General features: G+C 41.5%; 1 long non-coding RNA gene across 18 annotated transcripts in view; it reads right to left on the bottom strand.

The window, feature by feature from the left end:
- Positions 1–24,829, bottom strand: part of LOC309637018 — a 277,223-nt gene extending 252,394 nt beyond the window's left edge. For 8 of the 18 annotated variants that reach the window (XR_014250351.1, XR_014250352.1, XR_014250353.1 and 5 more), the window contains exon 1: positions 1,553–7,128. This is a non-coding gene — a long non-coding RNA (uncharacterized lncRNA). Of the gene's footprint in view, positions 1–1,552; positions 7,136–19,355 lie in introns of those variants that run through there. The other 10 variants (XR_014250343.1, XR_014250344.1, XR_014250345.1 and 7 more) reach the window with 5 other exon arrangements.
- Positions 24,830–27,402: the final 2,573 nt, after the last annotated feature.

Here is a 27,402-nt window from a genome sequence, read left to right as displayed (position 1 = left end):
AGATCCCACATGCCGCAGAGCAACTAAGCCCGCGTGCCACAACTACTGAGCCTGCGCTCTGGAGCCCGTGAGCCACAACTACTGAGCCCAAGTGCCACAACTACTGAAGCCCGTGCACCTAGAGCCCGTGCTCCGCAACAAGAGAAGCCACCGCAATGAGAAGCCCGCGCACCACAACGAAGAGTAGCCCCTGCTCGATGCAACTAGAGAAAGCCCGCGCACAGCAACGAAAACCCAACGCAGCCAAAATTAAAACTCAGATAAATAAAAAATTTATTAAAAAAAAAAAAACATGGTTAAATCCTAATCACTATCTAAAATCAACAGTCTTGTCATTTCTTGGTTCTTAGGTAGATCCGAGCTCAAGGTACAGCAAAACATAAAGCAAAAGGGGAGGGAGGGATCATAATTCACTGATGCTGTGTTAATTCCAGAGTGAATGGTAGGTTTGAGAAAACACACATTAAATCTTTCTCTGCTGATAAACCCTAGAACCCTCTAACATCCCCTCATTCTTTATGAGAGCCTTGAAGAGAAAACTTAACAGCAATTTATATCAGAACTTGACTGTGTAATAAATAATTCAGAAATGCTTTTTAATTTTAAAATGTTTGTTCAAATACTGTCTACTTATGCCTACAGAGCCGTGCTGTCCAATACAGTAGCCACGAGGCAAACGAAATGTGGCTAGTCCAAACTGAGATGTGCCGTAAGTATAAAATACACATTAGCATTCACCAGTTTGGCTTAAAAGAATGTCAAATATCTCATTAACAATTTTATATTGATTACATATTAAGGTAATAAAATTTTGGATATATTGGGTTAAATAAACTATATTATTAAAATTAATTTCACCTCTTTATTTTCACTTTTTTAAGTGGTTACCATAAAATTTTAAATTATAAATGGCTCATGGTGTGGTTTGTGTTCTGTGTCTGTTGGATAACATTACTTTAGACAACAAGGCAGCAGAAACCCAGTAAGACATAGCTCATGCTCTGAATCAAACTTGTCTTCCTCAAAACCCACGTGCAACTAGAAAAGTCTTGGAGTGGCTTTAAGTATGTGCAGTGCAATTCACCACAGCAGAAACTGTGAGACTCAGAGCCAAGTCCAAATGGAAAGAAGATGATATAGGGGAGAAGAAACATGGATAATACAAAAGAACAGAAAATTCCAAAACCATAACTTTTTGACCCTAGAAATCAGAGATATGAAGTCCATTGGAAACCCATGCTCACACAGACACCACCTTCTCTCAGTTCGACTCTCCACACTCAGCTCCCTGAGAAGACCCCCCAAGGCACCCTTCCAGTTAACTGTCCTCATGAGACACTAAACAGAACAGAGCTTGGTAATGGGAGACAGATATTCCTTCTGCTACTACAGTGAGGTAGTTATAGAAGGTCATTAATATCTGATGCAAATTTCCAGGTGCTCTCTATGGAAGGAATGGTGGTCTTTGGTCCTTTCAAATAAGTAGGTATAATTTATTTCTTGTTTCCATTAGAAGCACGAGAAGGGAGGCCCCAAGGGGAATAATACTTACGAAATAGAAAGCGATTTTCTTTTTCCTCCAACTTCCAAGACGCTGAGGAAAATTCATTGATGAGTATTTATTAGCTAATGATGAAAGAGCACTTCAAAAATGAAAATGGCTCTGAAAGGCACTGCATTATCCTGATTGCAGAAAATGGAGACTCAAGAGAAAGGGCGCTCTATAAAATGTTCTCTGCAATTGGCTCCGTCTCTCATGAGCCTCTCAGATTCCTTTGTCCCTCCCACAATAATAACTTGTCTTCATGGCCATAGCCAAGAACACATTCTTTGTTTGGTTATATAAGCTTCTAAAAATAGCAATTTATCATGGAAATGCTAAATGACCCTTGAAGATAGTGTTTTGATGGGCTATTAAGTTATGGCAGTGTCTTGTTTTCTGTTACATATTAAAATTAAAGAGAAAAATCAATTTTGATGCTTTTCAAACCTTAAAAGTATATCAGTTTCATGCTTTGGGCATTTTTATCTTAAAAAAAACATGAAGAAAGGTTTCCCGTGGTCAAAGAAGTTTTACCACAGACGTGGAGATGAATTTTCTCCTCATTATTGAGGTCTAATGAAAAAGAAGAGGCTAATTCAAAGTGTAATTTATTTTTTTCTATCTGTCTAGCTAGGTTTGATAAATGAATTCAAAGTAAAAGAACTGGAGAAATTAGCTGGCAGAATATTTAAAGGAAACCTAATAATGCATTTCTTATTTCTTAAATCTAGAAATTTAAAGCTGAAAGAATACCAGGAAATGATTTTGTTGATGTCCCCCTAAGACCAGAGAGGTTAAGATACCTGCAGTTACACGGCAGGGCTGCCTAGCCTCTGTCCCAGATCACATATTAATTATCGCTCTCCTTGACACCAGGTGAAGGAATGAGTCAGGGAATCAATGAAAGAAGTGACTCAAACAGAACTTGAGTCCTCGTGGAGGGACAGAAAACCAAGGAGTTCAGATAGGACTACAAAAGGCAGGAAAAAAAAATGTAGGGAAGAAGTAAGAGAGACTGTCTTCACAAACTCACAAACTCTTTATATAGACCAAGACTATATAAAGAGTCAGGAAGGCTTTCTACACAGTCAACTTATTTAGGTGGTTTTCTTCTTCCATAGCATTTTTTAAAACTGCATGTAACATAAAATTAACCATTTTAAAGTGAACGATTCAGTGATATTTAGTACATTCACAATGATGTGCAACTATCACCTCTATCTAGTTCTAAAACATTGTTATCCCAAAAGAAAACCCCATACCCATTACGTTAACCCCCCCCCACCATTTTCTCCCTCCCCTAAGCTCATGGCAACCACAAATCTGTTCTGTTTCTGTTTCTGCAGATTTACCTATTTTGGATATTTCATATATATGGGACCATACAGTAAGTAAGCTTCTGAGACTGACTTCTTCCCCTTAGCATAATATTTTCAAGGTTTATCCACACTGTAGCACGTATCACTATCACGTTTCTTTTTATGGTTGAATAATATTCCATTGTATGTGCATACCACAATTTAGTCAATTCCTTATGTGTACCTAAAGCATTCATGGTAATTTCTGATCTCCCTAACATCAGTGAACACAATCTTAAGAGTCCTCGCTCAAGGACTTCCCTGGTGGCGCAGTGGTTAAGAATCCGCCTGCCAATGCAGGGGACACGGGTTCGAGCCCTGGTCCGGGAAGATCCCACATGCCGCGGAGCAACTAGGCCCGTGGGCCACAACTACTGAGCCTGTGCTCTAGAGCCCAAGAGCCACAACTACTGAGCCCTCGTGCCTAGAGTCCATGCTCCGCAACAAGAGAAGCTACCGCAATGAGAAGCCCGCACACCTCAACGAAGAGTAGCTCTCGCTCATCACAACTAGAGCAAGCCCAGGCACAGCAACGAAGACCCAGCACAGCCGTAAATAAATAAGTAAATTTATATTAAAAAAAAAAAAGTCCTCACTCAGAGGCCAGTCACCACCTGTTCAACAAAATGGAAAACTGAATATTGCGCTGAGTCAGTATAACAACTCTCTTCATATAAGCTGTTATTGCCTATGATGCATTTCTAACAAAAACAACCCTGAGAATTGAGTACTATTATCAGCATCTTTGGTTTTTTTTTTTTTTAATTGGGGTATAGTTGCTTTACCATGTTGTGTTAGTTTCTGCTGTACAGCAAAGTGAATCAGCTATATGTATACATATATCCCCTTTTTTGGATTTCCTTCCCATTTAGGTCACCACAGAGCATTGAGTAGAGTTCCCTGTGCTATACGGCAGGCTCTCATTAGTTACCTATTTTATACATATTAGTGTATATATGTCAATCCCAATCTCCCAATTCATCCCACCACCCTCCCTTCCCCCTTTGGTGTCCATACATTTGTTCTCTACGCCTGTGTCTCTATTTCTGCCTTGCAAACAGGTTCATCTGTACCATTTTTCTTTATTTTGTAGGTGAGGAAACTGAGAAGTAAAGAGCTTAAGTAGCTGTCCAGTGTCACAGCTGGCAAACGGCAAAGCCAGGGTAGGACCCCTTCCCTTTCCATTTCCCCCAGCATCAGTGTTCATCCAGCTGCACCCACTAACCCAGTCACTACTCACGACATTGAGTATAAAGTATTTATACAAATTAAGTTTGGAAGAAAGGATCTCACCTTCAGGACAAGAAAGGCCTCAAGTCACAACGAGGTTTAGCTCTAAATATACGTTTGTAAGTCAGTCCTTGTAATTCACATTTTCCCAAATAAAAAATTGTATAAATGGTTTTTAGATTCTCATACTAGCCCACCAACAAGCTAATCCATCACGCAGTAGAACTCATTATTGCATTATCAGACTTAAAATTCATATGTCCTATTATTTTTATTAGAAAACCCATTCCAAGTTGAGAATGGAGATGTCTGAAACTCAGCACACCCTTCCCGCACTGGTTCTTCTCTCTGCACCCTGCCCAGCCCAGCCCAGCCCACCATGCTCTAGTAGGTGTGCAAATTCCAGGAGCAGTGAGATGGACTCCTAGTGATGAGAAGGCTTAAAGAGGTTCCCAGGTGAACCTCCAAAAAGGAACAGGGCCAGATATGAGGGTTGAATAAACTCCCAAAGCAAAGTGGCAGGATAGTTAGAAAGTGTGGGGAGAGGTGGAGCAGAGAATGGAGAAGATGTGAATTTGATATTTAGTGGTGAGCTGTAGGCTGATGCCAAATCATAGCCCCAAATAAGTTCTAATGTTAAATAATGACATTCTGGATGCCATGATGCCATTATGATCACATGGATAATGGAGATAATACTGATTGCATATACATTTTAAGAACTCAAAATAATAGAGGATAAATTCTTTCCTGTGTCATGCTTTCGAGTTTATAAAACACTCTACCACCCATTGTTGCTTGAGGTCCTTATAACGACCCTGTGAGTTAGGATAGATGTTAATATACCCGTTTTACTGATGCAGAAATTGATCATGACAGTTAAACCCTGTAGCCACACAGCACACAATTTCATTTGTGGAAACAGGACTCAAAAAAAATCAGGCTTTTTAAATGTACAAGTCCTGAGTTCTCTCTGCAACACCATGCCACTTCAGGTTGACCTCAAGGAAGGTACCAGTATCCTAGATCAGTCTGCAAAAAAGCAAAGGAGTGGAGAAATAAAAATTGCTCCAGGCAGGAGAAGCAGCAAAACACATCACACACTGTTGACGTGGAAGCAAATGTGACTTTTTTCTGAGCGTTTCTTATTTTGTACCTTACTCATCCCTTCCCCAAATCCTAAGTCCTGAGGTGAAGGTTACCTCAGAGATGATGGGAATGTAGTTTGCTGACTACAAAGAAAGCATACAAGTTTCTTTTCAAAGTCCAGATCTTTTCAAACCAAAATAATTTCAGTTACTCCAGGGATATTCACAGTTATGTTTCATTTCTACACACTGGACATTTTTATTTATCTACAAGAAGATCCCTTCTTCTTTTATGACAAGCACTTACTGAGGATAGAAATCCTTTCCATAATACTATCACGGTATGTTTATAAAAATGGAATAGCTCAAGTCGGGGGCTTCCTTATGGAGACTCTTGAGGCTCCGTCAGCCTCTGAGGTGGCACGGAGTTGGTTTATTTGGCCACCATCTCCAAGAGGAAGTGGGTTCCTCTTCCCCAAAGTTAGATGGTTCCAGGTAGACTAGGTCCAAACTGTGAAAGACCCGCCATCCCACCATCCCCGCCATCTTGCTCTCCTACTAACTCCCAGAAGCCCCTTTGTACATCACGCTGGGAAAAAGGGAGAGGGTCTCAGAGTGCCTGGGATTTAAAGGCATGAACTCCATGAGCCAGCCTCACAAATAACTGCCATTCTAACGCCCAGCGCAGGGTACATTATAATGGATGGTAATACATGGAGGGGTGATGACTTATTTTATTCCCTATAAAGAGTGACAAAGAATCTCTATGTGAGTTGCGGTGGGGTTGGAGGCTGGTATACGGGAAGGAGGGAGAAAACAGTCACTAGTAAATGTTTTACCCTTCTTCCTAAGGCTTTTTCACATCTCAGACGGACTGACCCGAGGCATAAATCATACAAGTAGAAGCTTAGAAGGCTGCATGTTTGGTTCAATTCAAATTCATTCCATCAGTGTCTAACAGGTGGGTAAATTCTGACTCTTGTGCCTCTGACTCTCCAGCTTCTGCTACTCAGGGGGTGATGTTGGTAGAATATAGTAAACCCTGCACTCCTGGGGTGTCGTATACTGCAATCTGAATCTGGAACCAGAAACCCTAGACTTGAATCCTGTATTTGCTATTTATCAGCCATATGACCTCAGCTAAGAAGCCAGCATTTCTTTAACTATGCACTGAAAATAATAACCCCTACTTTTTAGCATTGTTATAGAAATGAAATAAAGTATATGAAACAAATTTGAAAACTTTAACAATGCCCTTCACATATAACGTACCTACTTGCTTAACAAAGTGAGTCACCATCCAGGTGAAAATAATAAACAACCGACATCCTTCCTTGTGTAAGTTGATAACCAGATTTTCTAAGAAGATATAAGCTGTTTTCACAGGAAAAAATAAAAATGAAGTGGGCATTCAAATAGTTATCTAGTAAAATCATACCATGGAAAGGGTAACTCAGTATGTTCTAGGCACGGAGGGAAAGGAAGGTTTATGTTAACGTGGTTCGATTTGATATCTCACACGTCAGTCATTGTAATCACAGTTCCAGGACCGATACAGGAATGTCCTGAGGTTGAAAATCCCATAATGAAGAAGAGACTAGGACTTCACGAGGTGCCCCCCTGCCCCTGAAAGGGTTTTCCATCATTTCATTAAAAAAGAAAAAAAAACCTACCACATCCTGCTCAATATGGTGACTGGCTCCTGAACAGTCAAGGCGTTATTTCCAAACACATTCTTCCCTTGCTTTTCCATCCCCGTGGGGCCCTGCTATCATGCCAGGCCTCCTGAAACCCGGTGGCTGCAGCCTCCATCTTACTGAGCAGATTTTCAAGCAAAGTCTCCTTGCTGCTGCGGGCACAGAACAGCCCTCTCAAGCTGCAGGCCTGCCTGTCGGGGGTTCCAGGGCTGAATTTATTTCCCACATCTCGGACACATCGCTCTCTCACCACTCTCCCTCCCTCCCCTCCCCCTTCATTCCTAAATCCTACAGCCATGACAGAAATAAATTAGCTAGAGGTACAGGTCACACCTTGGAGAGCAGTAAACGTTCTGTGGGAAATCGATAGAGAAGATGGGATTCTCAAACAGCTGAAGCAGAAGGAATGGTGCATTGACGGCTATACATAAACCAAACAAAGGAGCCTGAGAACAGCCTTCCAGGGAGGGGCCAGTGCGCTCAGGTTCATTCACCCCAACACCTGAACCCGAGATGGCACTGCAGAAAAGACACTTCCCAGACACCTGTGCGTCTGGAGCTTTCTGCCTCAGGAAGGCTAAATGTTGCTCCGCGGGTATTTGTGAAAATTAAAAATGATGTTCAGATTGTGAATGCTAATGCTGGGCTCCCCCCCACCCCCGGACGGCTCTAAGCTGAGTGTGTGAGACATATATCTGTCCCAGGAAAACTTCTCCTCTCTGGCTGCTAACGGCAAAGCCAGGGAGGGATCACCTAGATCATTAACTAAGGAAATGTAATTCCTAAAGCCATAAGTGTGATGAAACACAATAAGCTTTAGGCTCCCACAGACCTGGGTTCCCGTCCTGGCTTCACCACTCTGTAGCAAAAGCATCTTAGGAAAGTCACCTTTATCAAATGCCAACATGAAATTTACCTTAGAGGCAACTGACAGGATTAAATGGGTAATACACATAAAGAGCTGGTGCAAAACAGGCATGTTAACAGATGCTAGTTACTTTTCCTCCCTCCCTCAGCCTGATTATTGAGTAGCTTTTTCATTTCTCTTGAGTTCTGCAACCTTTCTCACCACGGATGGCTCACAAAGGTGAGGCCTGACGAAAATTTAATCCGAGAGCAAATTCAGGGTCTACCAAAAATAGGAAGCTCAAGAAGGCTTTTGGTACCTCCCCATATCAGCTACTAAATGCCACCCCAAATAAACAGCTTAAATTAAAGTGACATGCTTGTTATGTGAACAGAGTGTCAAAACAAAACCCTACCCCTAAGCACATCATGGAGAGAAATTCTGGAATTTCCACTGCTCTGTCCCAAGAGCCTATTTTTCTCCTGTATTCTCTCCCTTATTTGTTCACTTCCACAAACTGCATTTATTGAATGACATTATTCTCTTTTCCTGCTCAGATTGAGCCTAATCTTCTTCCTCATGCACAGCTCAATTTCAGTAACGAAACAAATACTTCCAGAGTCTAAGCCCTCATAACTATCAAATATACTGACTTTTTTATATTCTCAATTCTTTTTCATTTGTAACTGTGCTAAACATAATAAAAATTTTACCATCTTTACTGTTTTTTAATATACAGTTTAGTAGCATTAAGCACATTCACATTACTGTGCAACCATCACCACCATCCATCTCCAGAATATTCCATCTTCCCCAACTGAAACTCTGTCCCATTAAAGAGTACCTGCCCATTCTCCCTCCCCCAGCAACCCCCATTTTACTTTGTCTCTATGAATTTGACTTCTGTAGGTACCTCATGTAAGTGGAAAGTGGAGTCACAACAGAGGCATACTGCATTTTCTTAGTTTTATTGTGCTTCAACTTACTGCGCCTCACAGATATATGGTGTTATTTACACACTGACGGTTTACACCAACCCTGCTTCGAGCAAGTCTGTTGGCACCATTCTTCCAACAGCATTTGTTCACTTAGTGCCTCTGTGTCACATTTTGATAACTCTGACAGTATTTCACTTTTTCATTATTATTACATTTGTTACAGTGATCTGTAATCAGGGATCTTTGAGGTTACTATTATAACTGTTTTGGGGTGCCACAAACTGCACCCAAATAGGATGGCAAACTTAATCGATAAGCCTCCTATGCATTCTGCTTTACCGATCAGCTGTTCCCCAATCTCACTGCCTCTCCTTGAGCCTCCCTATTCCCTGAGACACAACAGTATTGAAATTAGGCCAATTAATAACCCTACAATGGCCTCTAAGTGTTCAAGTAAAAGGAAGAGTTGCATGTCTCTCACTCTATTTTTTTTAATTAATTTTTACTGGAGTATAGTCGCTTTCCAATGTTGTTGCTTTAGCCTCCACTGTACAACAAAATGAATCAGCCGTACACATACCGGTATCCCCTCCCTTTTGGACTTCCCTCCCATTTAGGTACCACAGTGCATTAGGCAGAGTTCCCTGTGCTATACAGTATGTTCCCATCAGCTGTCTATTTTATACATAGTATCAATAGTGTATATATGTCAATCCCAATCTCCAATTCATCTCACCACTCCTCCTTTCCCCCTTGGTATCCATACATTTGTTCTCTACGTCTGTGTCTCTATTTCTGCTTTGCAAATAAGATCATATATACCATTTTTCTAGATTCCACATATATGCGTTAATATACGATATTTGCTTTACTCTTTCTGACTTACTTCATTCTGTATGACACTCTCTAGGTCCATCCATGTCTCTACAAATGACCCAATTTCATTCCTTTTTATGGCTAATATTCCAGTGTATATATGTACCACATCTTCTTTATCCATTCCTCTGTCTCTCACTTTAAATCAAAAGCTAGAACTGATTAAGTTTAGTGATGAAGGCATGTCAAAAGCTAAGCCGCTTACACCCAAACAGTTAGCCATGTTGCAAATGCAAAGTAAACATTCTTGAAGGAAATTAAAAGTGTTACTTCAGCGTACACACAAATGATAAGAAAGTGAAACAGCCTTGTGGCTGATTTGGGGAAAATTTTAGTGGTTTGGATAGAAGACAAAACCAGCCACAACACTCCTTTAAGAAAATGCCTCATCCAGAGCAAGGTCCTAACTCTCTTCAACTCTATGAAGGCTAAGAGAGGTGAGGAGGCTGCAGAAGCAAAGTTTGAAGCTAGCAAAGGTTGGTTCATGAGGTTTAAGGAAAAAAGCCATCTTCATAATATAAAAGCACAAGATGAAGCAGCAAGTGCTGATGTAGAAGGTGGAGCAAGTTAGCCAGAAGATCCAGCTCAGATAATTAATGAAGGTGGCGACACTAAACAAGAGAGTTTCAATGTAGACAAAAGAGCTTTTTATTGGAAGAAGATGCCATTTAGGACTTTCACAGCTCCAGAGAAGTCAATGCCTGGCTTCAAAGCTTCAAAGGACAGTCTGACTCTCTCGTTAGGGGCTAATGCAGTTGGCGACTTTAAGTTGAAGCCAATGCTCATTTACTATTCTGAAAATCCTAGGGCCCTTAAGAATTATGCCAATTCTACTCTGCCTGTGCTCTCTAAATAGAACAACAAAGCCCGGATGACACCACATCTGTGTACATTGTCATTTACTGAACATTTTAAGCCCAGTGTTGAGACCCACTGCTCAGAAAGATTCCTTACAAAATATTACTGCTCGTTGACAATGCACCTGTTCACCCAAGAGCTCTGATGGAGATGTACAGTGAGATGGATATTGTTTTCATGCCTGTTCATATGATATCCATTCTGCAGACCATGGATCAAGGAGTCACTTTGACTTTTGAGTCTTATTATATTAAGAAATACATTTCATAAAAAAAAAAAAATACATTTCATAAGGCTATAGCTGCCATAGACAGTGATTCCTTTGATGGATCTAGGCAAAGTAAATTGAAAACCTTCTGGAAATGAAAAAATGCCATGAAGATCATCTGTGATTCATGGGAAGAGGTCAAAATATCAACACTAACAGGAGTTTAGAAGAAGTTGATTCCAACGCTCCTGAATGACTTTGAGGGGCTCAAAACTTCAGTGAAGGAAGTAATTGCAGATGTGATAGAAACAGCAGGAGAACTAGAATTAGAAGTGGTGCCTGAAGATGTGACAATCGCTACAATATCGTAATAAGATTTTCAGGGACAAGGAGCTGCTTCCTATGGCTGAGCAAGAAAAAAGAGAAGTGGTTTCTTAAGATGGAATCTACTCCTGGTAAAGATGCTGTGAAGATTGTTGAAATGACAACAAAGGATTTAGAATATGACATAAATTTAGTTGATAAAGCAGCAGCAGGGTTTGAGAGGACTGACTCCAAGTCTGAAAGTAGTTCTACTGTGGGTAAAATGCTATCAAACAGCATTGCACGCTACATGCAGTGTTCATGAAAGGAAGAGTCAGTCAGTGTGGCAAACTTCATTTTGTCTTAATTTTAAGAAATTGCCACAGCCAAACCATAAACAAGACGAAAAGACAACCCTTAGAATAGGAGAAAATATTTGCAAATGAAGCAACTGACAAGGGATTAAACTCCAAAATACACAAACAGCTCATGCAGCTCAATATCAAAAAGGAACAAACAACCCAATCAAAAAATGGGTGGAAGACCTAAATAGATATTTCTCCAAAGACATACAGATGGCAAACAAACACATGAAAAGATGCTGAACATCACTAATTATTAGAGAAATGCAAATCAAAACCACAGTGAGGTACCACCTCACACCGGTCAGAATGGTCATCATCAAAAAATCTACAAACAATAAATGCTGCAGGGCTTCCCTGGTGGCGCAGTGGTTGAGAATCTGCCTGCTAATGCAGGGGACACGGGTTCGAGCCCTGGTCTAGGAAGATCCCACATGCCACGGAGCAGCTGGGCCCGTGAGCCACAACTACTGAGCCTGCGCGTCTGGAGCCTGTGCCCCGCAACGGGAGGGGCCGCGATAGTGAAAGGCCCACGCACCGCGATAAAGAGCGGTCCCCGCACCGCGATGAATAGTGGCCCCCACTTGCCGCAACTAGAAAAAGCCCTTGCACGAACCGAAGACCCAGCACAGCCAAAAAAATAAATAAATAAATAAAAATAAATAAATAAGTAAATAAATGCTGCAGATGTTATGGAGAAAAGGGAACTCTCCTACACTGTTGGTGGGAATATAAATTGGTACAGCCAGTATGGAGAACAGTATGGAGATTCCTTAAAAAACTAAAAATAGAACTACCATATGACCCAGCAATCCCACTCCTGGGCATATACTCAGTGAAAACCATAATTCAAAAAGATGCATGCACCCCAGTGTTCATTGCAGCACTGTTTACAATAGCCAGGACATGGAAGCAACCTAAATGTCCATCGACAGAGGAATGGATAAAGAAGATGTGGTACATATATACAACGGAACATTACTCAGCCATAAAAAGGAACGAAATTTTGCCACTTGCAGAGACATGGATGGATCTAGAGACTGTCATACAGAGTGAAGTAAGTCAGAAAGAGAAAAACAAATATCATATAATATCGCTCATATGTGGAATCTAGAAAAATGCTACAGATGAACTTATTTGCAAAGCAGAAACAGAGACACAGATGTAGAGAACAAACTTATGGATACCAAGGGGGGAAAGGGGGTGGGATGAATTGGGAGATTGGGATTGACATATATACACTACTATGTATAAAACAGATAACTAATGAGAACCTACTGTATAGCACAGGGAACTCTATCAATGCTCTGTGGTGACCTAAATGGGAAGGAAATACAAAAAATGGGATACGTATATGTATATGCATAACTGCTTCACTTTGCTGTACAGCAGAAACTAACACAACATTGTAAAGCAACTATACTCCATAAAAACTAATTTAAAAAATTTTTTAAAAAAGAAATTACCACAGCCACCCCAATCTTCAGAACCACCACCCTGATCAGTCAGCAGCCATCAACAGCGAGGCAAGACCCTCCACCAGCAAAAATGATTACAACTCACTGGAGACTCAGATGATGGTTAGCATTTTTTAGCAATAAAGTATTTTTTAATTAAGGTATGCACATTGTTATTTTAGACATAATGCTATCTCACAGTTAATATACTATAGTATAGTGTAAATATAACTTTCATATGCACTAGGAAACCAAAAATTTGTGACTTGCTTTATTGCTATAATCACTTTATTGCAGTGGTCTGGAAGCGAATCCACAATATCGCCAAGGTATACCTATATTTGTTTTTCTGTGTCTGGTTTGTTTCACTTAGCATATTGTCCTCAAGCTTCATCCACGTTGTAGCATGTGACAGAATTTCCATCTTTTTTTAGACTGAATAATATTCCATTATATGTATATACTATATTTTGCTTATCCATTCATCTGTCGATAGTTACTTGGGTTGCTTCCACCGTTTGGCTACTGTGAATAATACTGCTATGAACATGGGTATACAAATATCTCTTTGAGACCCCACTTTCACTTATTTTGATTACATACTCAGAAGCAGAATTGCTGTATCCTATGGTAATTCTAATGTTTAACTTTTTGAGAAACTGCCACACTGTTTTCCATAGCAACTGCACCATTTTACATTTCTACCAACAGTGCACAGGGTTCCAATTTCTCCACACCCTTGCTAACATCTGTAATATTTTTTAAGTAGCCATCCTAATGGGTGTGGCATTTCTCCCATCTTCTCAGAGAGTATGGGGGAAATATATGTGTGTCACCAATTTGTTTGGTACCCTAATTTGTTGTTCATTTCTCACTGTAACTTCTTGGAACTTCGCATGCTCAACCAAATTCTGCTCTGGCTACATTTTCCATCTAGTTTTCCTGTCCTTTCAAAGTCTTCCATGTTTCACTAATTTAGGAAGTGTAAAGTTACTTTGGGCAATTAAAGAGATTTCAGTAGAAAGAAGTGAAATGTCCATCAATAGATGAATGGATAAAGAAAATGTGAGATACACACACACACAAAAAAAAACCAAAAAACACGGAATACTATTCAGCCATAAAAAAGAATGAAATCTCACCATCTGTGACAACATGGATGGATCTAGAGGGTATTATACTAAGTGAAATAAGTCAGACAAAGACAAATACCAGATTATTTCACTTATATGTAGAATCTAAAAAACAAAAAATGAACAAACAAAACAGAAACAGACTCACAGATACAGAGAACAAACTGGTGGTTTCCAGAGGAGAGAGGGGTTGGGGTATGGGTGAAATAGGTGAAAGGGAATAAGAGGCACAAAGTTCCAGTTATAAAACAAATAATTCATGGGGATGTGATATACAGAATAGCGAATATAGTCAATAATATTATAATAACTTTAAATGGTGACAGATGGTAACTAGACTTAGCATGGTGATCATATCGTAATGTATATAAATGTCAAATCACTATGTTATACACCTGAAATTAAAGTAACATTGTATGCCAACTATACCTCATTCAAAAAAAAAAGTTTTTAGTACTCTGATCCAAAGCAGTTTGCCCAGCTCCATTAATCATGCCAACTTCCATCTAAGTAAGTGAGAGAGAAAGCCTTTTCAGAACAGAAAAGGTGAAAACACTAGAACTCTGAGATAACAGCCAGGGGACAAGAGTAGTAACAGGTATTTGCATAGCAGGCTACATTTTTAAAAATCACTTTAACATTTGCTCTTCCCACTTGAGGAAATTCTTGCTTACATTCCAATTTTCAGATGAAAATTTCAGGCACACTGAAGTGAAATAATTAACTCAAAGTCACGCAGCTGGAAAATTTCAGGGTCAGGACCCAAATCCCAGTCATCTCACTCCAAACTGTTTTTAAACTACATGATACTACCTATCATGATACTACATGATGCTAATGATTACTGAGGTCTTCACTTCTGAAGCTGCAAAACTTTTAAGGATCTAATTGTTGGGGAGGAAGATAATTTGCATCTGTTGTTCAAATGGAACACCTCTCCAAAGGCAGGCAGTGCATAGAGCATTAAGCACTACCTCCTCCTGGGGTCAGACTTGCCCAACTCTGGACCATACATGTAGATGGATCCAGAATTACACAAGACACAGGTATCCCCCATCTAAGAAACTTGCAGAAATACTACTCAACAGTCAAGTCTACTGGATCACAGCCATCTTTTCCCACCTCAAATGCCTTGTGGAGACTTCCCTATTACACGTGGCATGGTATGCCCAGTTGGTGGAGCACATGAATCCTCTTTGCCATATGCAATTGGCACTCAGTATCCACAAGGTATTGGTTCCAGGAACCCCCACTTTCCCACAGATACCAAAATCCATGCATGCTCAAGTTTTATGTACAGTGGGTTAGTACAGTTGGTCTCCATAGGCCATCCGTGGTTGGCTGAATCAGCGGATGCTAAACCCGTGGATACAGAGTGCCGATTGTATACTTCTCCCGTCAGACCAGCTTTCCTCCTCTTGAAACTTCCCAGGGATATTGTGAACTTCAATGAATGTTGGTAAAGCATAAAATCTAGGGTTGGGTACATAATAGATACTCAAGAAACCAACACCCAACTAACCCCATCGCCTCAGAGTGACCTCCCCTTCCCAGCAAGGACAAGTGGCTGAAGATCACTGTGAGGCAAATGAAGGAGAACACTGAACTCCAAAGAATTTAAGAGCATTAAATCAACATTTAAAATCTTCACTCACCCTCCACTGTTCCTGAAGTGTGCTTTGTGCTTCTGCCTCTCCACACTTGTTTTGTTGGTCTGCACTTCAGGGCTCTGTGCCTTTATATGCACCAGTTATTCAGCGAGACTGAACGTGCTCTGGGGGAAATGGCCCTGCCCTCCGTCTCGTTTTGCAGCCGTGTGACGGCGGGCTTACACCTCTCTATCCAGAGAATACTCAATGGGTAAGCACTGACTCGGTCAGAATCGGGCCCTTGAGTTCTCTAAGGGGATCTTGGTAACACAACGCGACATTACGCCCAGGAGCTTCAGAGCCCACATACTCCATCAATGTCAACGGCCCAGCTGGTGCTGTTCAGAAGGGCCAAGAAATACAAACTCTTGACAATTCCATGGCTTGCCTGTGTATGTGCCTTCACTCTTTCTTCTATGAGACCCATGAGACCCATGGTCGGGGAATAACTCGGACTAGCCATTCTTCCCTTCATGGAGATTCCTTCCACGCAAGGAGCCTGCTTGCAGCACCTGAAGGCCCCCAGAGGTAAGGAGAGCTGACCCAACAGTACCACTTCTCTCAGACTATCGCCTCCCTCCAGCCTCTCCCTGGACAGAGACCAAGGTGACCCCTGCTCTTGTCTCACTTATCTCCTTAGACCCTTCGGCACAGCTTCCAAGTCTTCAATCAATATGCCCGAGATGCTGCTCATGTGATGAGGTTAACTCACCATCACAACTGTCCTGAGGGTCTGAGAGGTGAGCTAAGAGCTGATTGGGAATCCCAGTAAGAAGAGCTGGCACTTTAGCTTGGGAGACACAGAACACAAACGACACCAAGAGCACGCACCGTTCAAAACATCGGAGGGTTTACTCTACACGGAGCATCATGTCATATAATCCCCACGGCAACCCTGTGCTAGGTATCCCCATTCTACCTACAAGGAGACAGAGACACAAAGAAACCCAGAAAAGTCCGTGCGCTTTGTCACTACACCAGATGGCACACACCTTGGGGTCCCACAGATAGGATTCAAAGCCAGCTCCCCAACACCTCAAGTGTGACTGGGGCTTACGTACATAACTTTTCCAGCCTGAGTTTTCTCCTTCATCGTGGGACTAACAATATTTAAAGTCCCTGGCACTGCCACTCTTCTCACCTTCATGAATCATGGAACTCCTCTTATTATATCCTCCCTACCTCAGGAGCCCAGAGGTTCCCACCTAGATTCAGGATGGTCTAGAACTTCAAATCCTGAGTTGGGCAACCTGAATTCCCATCCTCTATCTGACCTCGGGCCGCAAGTCATTCAATCTTTCGATTTCATCATTTGTCAAAGGAAAATGTCAACACTGGCCCAATCTATTTTAGTGGGTAGCGTTCAAGGTAAGATAAAAGGAAAGAATGTAAAAGTTCCCTGAAAGGTTTCAAGCACTTCTCCAAGTTAAGAAACCATCATAGTAATGGATTCAGTCTGAGAAATTGTTGCACAAAATAACTACTATCGTCCAAAACCTCAAAGTGAATGGGGAAACTGAGTCCAAGATACAGAAACTGACCCCAGATTACTCCTATTTTTATGTAGGCAGAGTCTTGGACTGGAGCCTGAGGGCTCTGTGTGCTGGTTCTAACTCGGCCACTGCTCTGGACAAGCCACTGGACTCCACTGTGAAATAAGGATATGATGCTTGCCTTCCCCAAGCCCAGCTGTTAGGGTGTGGGCAGGATACAAAAACACTTCGAACACTTGAGACAAGAAAACCTCTAGGTAGTCAATTATATGCATTTTTTTAAATGTGATGTCAGCCTTTTTTTTTTTCTCCCACTCACTTTCCCTTGTCACAATCTAAATTTTATCCAGATGTGAACATGAAGAGGCCTGTCTTTGTTCTCTGCCTCTATGCATACCCTTTGGTTTTCCTTTGTGCCTCAAAAGGTTTCAGTGCTATTCTTTAAGACACAGGTCATGAAGGGGGGAACAGGGTTGGGGAGGGGTGCAGCGATAGAAAAGGGGAGTCAGAGAAAAGAGTTACAGGATGCTCCAGAATGCGTGTCTCCTCTCTCTAAATACAGACAGAGTCAAGACAGTGAAAGGGCCCCCGACTCCAGAAAAATGCCCTCTGCCATACAAAGCCTTCCAAGGCAGCACGGTCCCAGAGCCCAGAGTGCACGCGTGCACACATACACACACACACACACTTCCATGGAGAACCGTGCTCTCCCATCCCAGAAAGGATTTGTTGTTTCAATTAAACCCATCAAGATCTACACCACATGTTAGGGAAGAAAGGAATAACCGAAACAAAACTGAATTACTTTGGCTATTTCCTTGGGGATCGACCTATATCAAATAATCCACCATCCATGCGTCGGAGAAGCTTTTACTTATGAAAAACAGAGGCAGGTGCAGAATTGCAGCAATGGTACTAAATCAAAGCCCGGGGAGCAGAAAGAAGTGGATTTAGATGCATCCACTTAGCTCCTCTACTTATGTCTAAGTCACAGTACGGGGAGCAGATCACAGCCCTGGCGGGGTCTGGCCTCTTCGTCCTCGTCTCCCCTGAGGTTCCTTCCCTCCCACTTTGCTCACTGCTTCAGCTGCCCAGTAAGAACAGATGGACAGAAGTTAAAAGAGCAAGGTCAGCCCATCAGCTAAGTCTTATTTCACATGCTGCCCCACCTCTATCATTCCTTGCTGGGACATAAAGATGGAGAATGAAGGGCAGAGGTGCTAATACATTTGATTTCGTATGAAGCTATGGTATTTTCATTTACATCCCCTGAATAGCTGGCCAGTCTGATTTACACATTGATAATATGTGATGCTTTGTATTCCAGCAAATATTTAATCCCTGACTGATCAATAATCCTCGCCTGGCTGTTCTTTTTTGAAAAGAAATAAATCCCCTTTTTACTCTTAAAATTCTTGAATAAAATTAAACTGCTTTAGCCCAGGATGCACTGTTCCTACATGAAGCCATGTGGTTTCATAACCTCAGTCCTCAGATGTTTTAAAGGGGCCGCCTTTGCTAACTTGCTATTTCTGAGATCCTAACACCTCTCGAACCTGAGTTTTCTGTGTTATCCATTGACAGTATAAAGACAGCACTTTAAAGTCTGATCTACTTTTTTAATTAAAAGCTAAACTTATTAACCTAAACTAAATCAGTGAGTATATAGCAGGCAATATTTTTGCATTCACTGCTTATTTTCACCCAGAAGGTCTTAATTCCTTCATTACAAACCTTGTTTCTGCCTTTCTAAATACTGTTTCCCTCCAAAACTACATTAAAAAAAAAAAACACTCCACTCCTACACAGATTCTAAAATAAAATCTGTATCCCTTTCCCCTTTTCTCAGAGTCAGAGTTGAACACTGAGAAAAATGCACATTAAACATAGAAAGAGATGGCTCTCCTCTCTATAAGGGGCTCCCAGTGCAGCCTCAAAGCCCACCAAAAGTTCCAAAAACAACAGCAATGAAAAAACAAACTCTCTTTCATCTTTGGCAGCAACAAAAGCAATAACTTTCACCAAACCGACCCACGCCAAGAATTAATATAACACAGAACACATCCACATTCAGACCATTATGGCTACATCAGCTCACCACAATATTTGTTTGAAAAACACATAATTTGTGGTAGAGAGAGAGAACCTCTAATACAAAAAGAGGTTCTTTCAAATGCAAATTAACCAAAAGACATATTTTCCCTGTGTTTGGAAAATCACTCCAACATATGAAAAACATACTTTTTGTGTGGAAAAAAAAATTTTTGATGTACACCCACTTAGTTGAAAAGGCAATTAAATTTGCTGTAGATTACCTTAACAGTTGAGAAAAGTTAACTCCTGGCTCCAGAAGTCCTTAAGGACTTTATTAGCATTCACAGACCTAAGTAGTCTTCTGTTCCCAGGTAGCAAAGTTTCTTTTCTTCTCCACTGAAATGCTCGTGTGAACATTGAAGGGCATTGTATTACTGAACTGATCGGAAAAGGATATTGTTTCCAATCTTCTGGCAGGAAGAAATGAGAGAGAAAATAAAGAGAAAGAAAGAGAGAAAGAAAGAAAGGGAAGAAAGAGAGAGAGAAAAGCAGGGCAAAATGCAGTCTAATCGAGCATTCTTCCTCGTGGAAAAAAAAAAAAGTAAATCCAGTATTCTGGAACGGGTTCAAACATAGCTTGACAGGCTACAAGAGAATTTACACTGAGCATGCTTAGCCCTGCACGGCTTGCATGAGACACTCTTAATGAATATTACTTCCTTCCCACTGGCTATTCCTGCTGGAAGTCCACACCCACTCCGCTTTCAGAAGTCAGGAATTTAGCTCCAGCCAAAGTCCAGAAAACATGCTTATGCAGAGACAAGGCCTCACGGATCCATAAACTTGCAGGTTGTGACCTGCAGGTCGGTTTGACAAAGAGAACACGGGGCTGAATTTTTTTCTGCCCTTAGTTGTGTTCCCAGCTTTGTGCCTGTCCTAAACTGCAGTTCCCCTGGAGAAAAGAAAAATCGCTTTTTTCCTAAAGAACACCATGTCCTAAATGCCAGTTTAAAGGCCTTTCCGGAGCAAGCTTCCAAACCCAGATCAGAATAAGGGTCATCTACATATTAGAACACACCATGAGGATCCTTAGTTTCTGGGTAAAAAAAATTTTTTTAATTTCTGCCCCAAATGTATCCTTTCTGACAACTTACATGTTATCTCTCTCTGAAATGCTACATGCCAGTAGACAGTCTGAAAATATGTTCAAAATTCAGATTTAATCTGCTGTGCTGTCGAGGTCACACCAAAAAAAATGATTTTTCAAACAATGCTTTCCCTTTCTTTAAATCCCTCTGTCATGTTTCATGACAGGAGGCCTGACATTCTGGAAATTTAAAAATAGACTATTTCTCTGACAGTCTGAGAAGGCAGGATTCTTATCCTGCAAATGAAAAGGGTTGGGGTAAAAAGAGATGGAGGAAAGGTAGAGAGAGAGGGCCTAATATAGACAGCATAGTAATGAAAGGGCATTTTATAATTAAAATAATAACAAAACGTCTTTTGTTTTCCTTCTGGTATTTTCAGGATACCATTTATAAGTTTCTGTTCTTTATCAAATTACAAATTATAAATATTATTAAATACTCATTGGAGTTAAAATACTTATTTGCCTAGACACACACGCACCAATTTGTGTTTGAAAAGAAATGACGTCACAGAGGATGAAAAAATAGAAATTCTCTAAGTGTACAGAGGAATATGGTGTGTCCAGCCTCTAATACAAAGCCTGCCTAGCCAGCATTGATTCCTTGGATTAATAAAAGGGGTTTCTGTGTACCTTATGAGTAAATCCATTGCTTCTCCATACCTGTAACATTTTCAGCAGCCACTGCTGAGCTGCTAGGACACATTTCCCTTACCGAAGATCCTTGCAGCATAAAATATTTCCTTGCCTGCTGTTGAATAAATAAAATTTCCTCAGACATATTTTCCTTCCTGTAATTATGAGGTCTGGGGTAAGTTTAGACATGGTGGGGGGGGGGGGTGTTTTGTTTGCTTCAGGCTTTGCCTAAGGGAAGAATAAGATTTAGTCCCCTATTCCAAGTGTTTATTTGTCCTGTTACAGAGCAAACTAAGTTTCCAGCAGTTAGATGAAGCTCAAGACAAATGGAATTTCGAACAGCGAAATAATCTCACAGCCGGCCATAAAGTAAAATAGGAAGGACATTTATTCATTCGATCTGAAGAGATGGCCTAGAGATCAGAGAAGCCCCAGGACACAGAGGGGAGGGACCCTCTATCAAGGCTGGTGCTCTGACCTGTGGACAGCCTGGCCTCCCGGCCATCACGAAACAGGGGATGTGTTTGTTTGTCTTCTCCCATGAGGATGAGCACTCACCCTGAATCTAAGGGTGTGTTGACGGGAACAGCCATGTCTTCTCCAGCCTGAATGTTAATTCGCCTCTATGCGAAGCTATGATGGTCTTTACAGGGACAGTACGGTCACCCATTCGATTAACAAATCTTTACTGAGCCTCTACTCTGACACTCACCTGGGCCCTAGAAATTGGGTAGTGACTGAGACGGACATGGTTCCCATCCTCAGGGAGCTTACCTTCTGGTGACAATGTAAATAAATAAATAACTATGTAAACGAATAAACAGTGAATGTAAGTGAAAGGAAGGAAACAGAAGGGAAATGATGAGAGAGAGTAAGTTACAGAAACCATGGTGTGTGTGGGTGGGTGTGTCAGGGGGCTCGGAGCCACAGAGTCAGGAAAATGGGACGCATATTTGGGAAACTGTTTATTAGCCAATCCAATATGTGTTTAAAGAGAATGGTGGTACCTTTAGCAGAAGTCAGGAAATCTGGAGAAAGAAAATCATGTCTAACATACGGTAAGCTCAAACGTTTACTGGACTGAGTATGTTGAGTGTAAGGGTGATAAGGATATCCAGCCTACACCATTATTTTAGTCAGGAATTATAGGTAACTCTTAATAGGAACCTGATTACAGTCTCTTAAGTACCTACAGGTTTACTTTTCTCTCATTTAAAAGAAATTCAGAGGTTGACAGTCCAAAACTTGGCCACCCAAGTCCTTCTATCTTTTTGGTCTACCATCTTTAATGCACACTGTCCATCCTCAGGTTTGCTTTATAGTCCAATATGGCGGCTGAACTCCAACCATCACATCTGCTTTCCAGAAGTTAGAAAGAAGCAAGGATGAAGTAAAAAGTAAAAATGACTGCTGTATTAGTCTTCTATTGCTGCTGTAACAAATTACCTCAAACTTATTGGCTTAAAATATATATATACATATATATATTACCTTACAGTTTTACAGGTTAAGAATCTGACCTGGGTCTCACTGGGGTACGATCAAGGTGTCAGCAGGGCAGCATTTCCTTCTGGAGCCTACAGGAGAGAATCTATTTCCTTGTCTTTTCCATCTTCTGGAGGCCACTGCATTCCTTGGCTTTGGGCCCCTTCCTCTAGCGGGTTGAGTCCTTCTTATGTTGCGTTACTTTGAACTCTTCCTCCTCTCACTTATACTTATCCATGTAATGACATTGGGCCGACCTGGATAATCTAGGATCCAGCTGATTAACAACCTTAATTCTATCTGCAACTTTAATCCTTCTTTTCCATGTAAGGTAACATATTCACAGGTACCAGGGATTAGGACACGGACATCTCTGGGGAGCGTTAGTCAGCTTTCCACACTTGCCTGCAGCTGATTTAACTATCTCAACATAGACTTCTCAAAAGCTGTATCCAGTGCCTTTCTCTTACATTCAATGGCCCCTTCTATCTGTAAGGAAGGCTACACACAACACCACATTTGACAATATAGAGGCCCTTCCTATGGAATAAGGGAGAATAGAATTGGATGGGCAATTGGCAGTCTCTGACACAAATATCTAGCATGTGAAGCCAGGACTAACCCTGGATTATTGCAAAAGCATCTTAATTGGCTACCCTTGTTCTAGACTATATGTGTGTCTAAGCCACTGGAAGTTTAATCTTTCTAAATCACATATGATTAAGACAAATTGGTGTTTTTAAATCTCTATCACTTACCTATTTTCTATGGGACACAAGCCAAATTCCTCAGCTGGACGCTTAGGGCCTTTCCCATGCTAGCCCTTAATTATCTTTTCAGACTAATTTCTACCACTTGCTCTAACTCCAATAATCCTTCAACCCCTCAGGAACCTACAATTTGTTGATCCTGCCACTCTTTCACTATCCTCGCCCCAACTTTTCTCCTGACGAAACTTAGAAGCATGGGCAACCATCAGTTATCTTCTGTGCACACCCTCAGTTCTCCTGATCCTCTTTCACGTTATCATACTCATCAAGCAGAGGGGATGCTGTGGTGGCCGGGAAGAGTCCTTCAGTCCCGAAGGCCCCCAGTACAATACCCAAGCCAGGGGGATTTGCTGCTGAGGGCTCACGGCTGAGTCTCTCCCTGAGACCTGTCCTTAGCCAATGGGAGCCACTTCACCAAGGTTATGCCCCATGCCTGGAGACACCCCACATCCACTGATTGGTCCCTGAGGGGGTATAAGAGCTAAGCCCCCTTGGCTTCATTTGGAACAGTGCTGCCAGTTCTATTGCAATAGCACCACACTCCCACCTCCCCTCTGCCCAATCTGCTACCCTCACTCCTTTACAGGTATTTCTCAAAAGCGCAACCCCCAAAGCTTCCTACATGCAAATCTCTACCTCAGAGTGTGTTTCAAGAAACTAAAAACAGAGCTACCATATGATCCTGCAATCCCATTCCTGGGCATATATCGGAGAAAAACATGGTTCGAAAGGATACATGTACCCCAATGTTCATTGCAGCGCTGTTTACAATAGCCAAGACATGGAAGCAACTTAAAAGTCCATCGACAGATGAATGGATAAAGACGTGGTACATATGTATGATGGAATATTACTCAGCCATAAAAAAAGAATGAAATAATGCCATTTGCAGCAATGGCAACATGGATGGACTTGGAGATTATCATACTAAGCGAAGTAAGTCAGACAGAGAAAGACAAATATCATATGATATTGCTTATATGAAGAATCTAGAAAAAATTATACAAACGATCTTATTTACAAAACAGAAACAGACTCACAGACTAAACTTATGGTTACCAGGGGGAAGGGTTGAGTGGAGGGATAGATTGGGAGTTTGAGATTGACATGTACACACTGCTGTATTTAAAACAGATAACCAACAAGGACCTATTTGTACAGCACAGGGAATTCTGCTCAATATTCTGTAATAACCTAAATGGGAAAAGAATTTGAAAAAGAATAGATACATGTATAACTATCATTTTGCTGTACACCTGAAACTAACACTATATTGTTAATCAACTGTACTCCAAGATAAAATAAAAATTTTTTAAAAAAGTAATTCTGACCTGAGACAATTGGTACCATGCGTTCTTGGAAGCAGACTCTAAAATAAGTTCTGGAGACACATCACACACCAGCTAGCTGGCAATCAGGACTGCATCCCTGGGGGGTAAGAGGTAATGAGTAGCTCCTGGCATGCTGTCATGGTACAACTGTTATAACTTCCACCAGTGGTAAACTGGATAGGATACGCGTGTAATGAAATGCACTAGGAAGGATATCTCAGGAACCTGAAAGACACAGACTATGAAGTTGAATAACTGTTGTTGGGGGCTACTGATGCATTGAGGAATGACAATGAAAGGCTGTGGGTGATTAATCATCAATTAAAGGTTAAGTGTGAAAGCCAGTATTTAAAGAGACCTCCTCTTCTGCAGCTAAAGAATCAGAAAGCCGAGGACCAGGGCAACTTAATGACAGGTGTAGCGGAATCCCAGTGGAGGCTGAATTCTCAGACCCTGGGTAGCTGCTACGCCAAGATTAGGACCCTGATTAGGAAGAAATGAAACCCTGAGAACTGGGACTGGGACATCTGTGTTGATGAACTTGAAAATCTATAATCTCCAGATGCCCCTCGACCTCCAGGACCTGCAGCAGGTCCAGGCCCACTCCTCCTTGTTAAGCTGGCATTTATGCCTTTTTTTAAGGACATTTATTCCTTTTTGTAGGTCTTGGCTTTGCAAAAGAATATGTGCCTCTTCCTGCAGGACTGCCATGGAGATGATTAATAAAAGATGGTTCTTATTAATCCTTAGGGAAAGATGATGGGCCGCTAAAAAGGAAGTTGCTTAATTCATAGAACCAAGAGAAATCAAGCGTGGATGACAGGAAACTGAAGGTAGTCACTCCAATCAAGAGTCAAAATCCTCTGAGCACTTTCTGGAACAAATCCAGAGCCCATTACTTGAAAGAGAGGCTGAGTTCCCATGAAGAAAATTTATGGAACACAGAAAGCATATGTGAAAATAATTTTCCCAATCCTTCCAGAAAAGGCAAAGTGAAAGACAGTCATTTATTAAGAAAAGGGGAATGACTAGGTATTGTGAAGACACACTGAAATCTGAGATCTTCATGGTCACCCTGTTAGAGTGGGGGCTTTGGGAACCAGGTAATACATGGAGTCTTGTCCCAGGTCCAAATTACAGTGGCTCCACTTATTCACAGACCCACTCAGTGGTCATTTCTCTGATACCCAAAAAGCATGAAAAGAACATGCTTAAAAATTGGCAGGAGCCACACATGGTTCCTTGGACTGTGGAATAAGATTTATCAACTGAGAAATAAATCCAAGAGGAATCCTCTAAATCTTATCCTCTGGCTAAGATAGTAAATCAAAACAATACTTTATCCCGGGAGGCAATGGCAGAGATAGCTCACCCTCAAGACCAAAAGAATGCAGGGGTGATGGTCCCCATCACATCCCATTTAATGCACCATTCTGACCCCTACAAAAACCAGACGGATTGTGATGGATGACAGTGATATGCAGCAAATTTGAACAAGTAGTAACCCCAGTTGCAGCCACTTTCCCAGATGTGGGATCTTTGCTGGTTACACAGCCTTAAGCACATGGTATTCAGGCACCCAGTTATCTGGCAAATGTGCTCTTTTCCATCCCTATCAAAAAGCAGGATCGGAAGCAGTTTGCATCCATGTGCAATGGACAAAAGTACACATATACACATTTGCCCCAAGGTGACCCTTCCTCTTTAATAGTACTGTCTAAAAGGACCTGAACAGTTTGGACACTTCACAGAACATCACATCATTCCACTATATGGATGATATCTCATTAGTCTGACTGGATGAATAAGAAGTGGCGAGTACATTAATAAGGCACAAGTGCAGGACAGTTGGAAATAAATCTTACAAAGAATTAGGGGACCACCATATCAGTGAAGTTTTTAGGGGTTCGGTTTTGGGTCATGCGGAGACACCCGTCTAAATTAAAGCACACGTTATTGTATATTGTACCTTCTACCACTAAGAAGGAAGAAATGCCTGGTAAACCTCTTCACATTCTAGAGGCAGCTTATTCCACTCCTGGCATGCTGCCCTTGCCCACTTACTGAGAAACATAAAAGTCTTCCAGCTTCAAGTAAGGTCTTGAACAGGAATCAAGACCACAATGCAGGAAAAATCAACCACTTGGGCCATATGACCCAGCAGAATCATGGACTTTCCATCATATGGACTTTATACCAAGCTTTGATAGAAGAATCACAACACAAACTCTTAGGCATCTGAAGCAAGGCTATGCTTTTGCTAACAGATAACTATAATTTATTTGACACAATGTTCCTTGCATTGCTACTGGACCCTGGTAGAGATAAAGAATTTGACCACTGAACATTAAGTGGCCATATGGCAAGAACCACCCATTATGGGCAAGATTCTATTAGCCATCTGTAAGGAATGGAGAGATCTATGTTTTGTAAGGTCAGGAGGGCCCAGCGGCAACTTCCTGTAAGATGGACGTGGTACACCAGCATCAGGCATAAGCAGGACTGAAGGCGCGTACGAGCTGCAGGAGCAGGTAGCCCCGCCCCCTGTGTCATCCACCACAGTTGCACCAACGCCTGTCTCTAAGCTCATACCTATGACTGCATGGGGTGGAGGAGCACTCTGGCAGGGGATGAAAAAGTTTAAGCCCAGATCATGGCTGTGTTGGTTCAGTATGTAGTTACAAGACAAATGAGGGTTGCTGCTGGATTACAGCCTCGCTCAAAGGTGACACCAAAAGACAGTGGTGAGAGGACGTTCTCCCAAAGGGCAGACTTCAGGTGAAAAACCTGTTCATCTACTTGTGTGGAGAAAGCAATGGCACTTGTGTGGAGAAAGCAATGGCCTGAGATTTAAATATACATGGACTCGTGGGCAGTGATAATGGACGTGGCCTGTTGGTCAGAACCTAGGAAGTCTGGAAGATTGTGGACAAGGGGTCAGGGGAAATGATATGTGAAT

Source organism: Balaenoptera physalus (genome assembly GCF_965194825.1).
Source record: "Balaenoptera physalus genome assembly, chromosome: 10".
Classification (NCBI taxonomy): domain Eukaryota; kingdom Metazoa; phylum Chordata; class Mammalia; order Artiodactyla; family Balaenopteridae; genus Balaenoptera; species Balaenoptera physalus.
This window is presented reverse-complemented; position numbering and strand designations above follow the sequence as displayed.